Below are 2,500 nucleotides of genomic sequence, written 5' to 3'. Positions count from 1 at the left end.
CGCTCAAAGGCAGTCTGGCACCTTCATCCCTTGCCATGCTCACCCACTGCTCCCCCCCTATATATACATATTGCACAAGGAGCTTGGTGACAGCAACACCCATTGCTTTCCCTGAGGATGTATATTTCTTAGTATGCGCACGGCGTCGAGGCACAGGTGAAGCCAACGGCGCTAGTTTCTGCGCCCTATGTCGAGGAAAATCAAGGCAACGGGCTAGTGTATGGGCACAACGTCGAGGAGACTCAAGGAGATGGGGCTATTTTTCAGGTCACCGTTCGAGAAATCAAGGCAACGTGTTGGGGGGGATGGCCTCTTTCATGGGTCGTGGGGCTTGGCTTGGCTTGCCTCGTGTGTGCTCGATACAGCCTCACGATTCTTATTTGCCCATCAACCATGCCGGGCACCTATGAGAATGAGACCCCATGGTACCCCCTATATATACATATTGCACAAAGAGCTTGGTGACAGGAACAGACATTGATTTCCCTGATGATGCATAATTTTTGGACACACACGACTTGGGGGCGAGGGGACACGGGAGTGGGGCGCCAATGGGGGGCGTTTTGGCCCCATTTTCGTCAAGAGCGGGCGTCTTGGCCATGCCTCGAGCGTGCCAGCCTCGAGAGCCTTGGGCGCTGGACATCCTTGGGGCGCCAATGGGCAGCAGTCCCATGGTTCCCCTATATATACATATTGCACAAAGAGCTTGGTGACAGGAACAGATATTGATTTGCCCAGGGATGCATAATTGTGCGAAATCGTCCATAACTCGCTCGAATTAATTCGGATTGACACAAAATTTTGTAGGGATGCTTTTTATTATAAATGAAAAGCTTTGAAATGAAAAAAAAAAACAAAATGTCATGTTTGAGGCGTAAATGTTTGTGTCCTATCCTTGGTCACGCCTTGAAGCGTTGGTTCCCTACTTGTTGGAATGTCGCTCAAATCAAGTAGGAATGCCATTGAAACATTGTGTGGGTCATTGTTAACATAGACGAATGGACTTGAAATGAAAATATATCATATTTGGGTTTTTGTCCCTGTCGCCTGGTGATAGGCAGGCAGATAAGGCTTTTAGGTATTCATAGGTGGCTTAGATGAACTCGAAAGAACACGAGTTGATCGGATTGGAACTCATATATTCAATTTACTATGTACTAAGTAGGAACTACACTTTGCTCCCTTCATCGTTTGACTTGCTTAGAAATCTGCTCATGGTTTGTCAAGGCCCCTTGTTCCTTAGACCGATGAGGATGGGATTGGGTTGCTCATGGGCATGTGTGTGGCAAGATGCCTTGTTCCATTGGTCGTTCATGGGTGTTCGTGTACGAAGTAAACTTGTTCCCTTGGTCGTTCATGGGGTTGTGTGTGGGAAGAAGCCTTCTTCACTTGGTCGTTCATGTGTGTTTGTTTGGGAGGTAGCCTTGTTCCCTTGGTCGTTCATGGGAATGTGTGTGGCAATACGCATTGTTCCTTGGTCGTTCATACCCTTGTTCCCTTGGTCGTTCATGGGTCTGTGTGTGGGAAGAGGCGTTGTTCACTTGGGTAGCCTGCTTGCCTTGCCAGCCCCATATGCATTGTTCCCTTGGTCGTTAGTGGATGGGTTTGTGTGTGGCATGGTGCCTTGTTCCCTTGTGTGGCCTGACTGCTTGGCTTGACATGACCTAGCCTTGCCAGCCTCACATCCATTGTTCACTTGGTCGTTCATGGGCATGTGTGTGGCAAGGTGCCTTGTTCCCTTGGTCGTTCATGGGGTTGTGTGTGGGAAGAAGCCTTGTTCCCTTGGTCGTTCATGTGTGTTTGTTTGGGAGGTAGCCTTGTTCCCTTGGTCGTTCATGGGAATGTGTGTGGCAATACGCATTGTTCCTTGGTCGTTCATACCCTTGTTCCCTTGGTCGTTCATGGGTCTGTGTGTGGGAAGAGGCGTTGTTCCCTTGGTCGTTCGTTCATGGGTTTGTGTGTGGCAAGGTGCCTTGTTCCCTTGTGTAGCCTGACTGCTTGGCTTGACATGACCTAGCCTTGCCAGCCTCACATCAATTGTGTAGCCTGACTGCTTGGCTTGCCGTGACCTAGCCTTGCCAGCCTCACATCCATTGTTCCCTTGGTCGTTCATGCAAGGGTCTGTGTGTGGCAAGGTTGCCTTGTTCCCTTGGTCGTTAATGGGCATGTGTGTGGCAAGGTGCCTTGTTCCCTTGGTCGTTCATGGGCATGTGTGCGGCAAGGTGCCTTGTTCCCTTGGTCGTTCATGGGCATGTGTGCGGCAAGGTTGCCTTGTTCCCTTGGTCGTTCGTGGATGGGTTTGTGTGTGGCAAGGTGCCTTGTTCCCTTGGGTGGCTTGCCTTGCCAGCCTCGCTTGCTTAGGTTTCCCAACACACCTGTCGGGCACCAAGGGTGGTATTAGTCCCCATGTACCCCCTATATATACATAATGCACAAAGAGCTTGGTGACAGGAACAGACATTGATTAGCCCGAAGATGTATAATTCCCAACACCATGCCT

This window comes from Lactuca saligna, unplaced genomic scaffold (assembly GCF_052625555.1).
Source record: "Lactuca saligna cultivar CGN05327 unplaced genomic scaffold, ASM5262555v1 scaffold_26, whole genome shotgun sequence".
NCBI classification, from domain to species: domain Eukaryota; kingdom Viridiplantae; phylum Streptophyta; class Magnoliopsida; order Asterales; family Asteraceae; genus Lactuca; species Lactuca saligna.
This window is presented reverse-complemented; position numbering follows the sequence as displayed.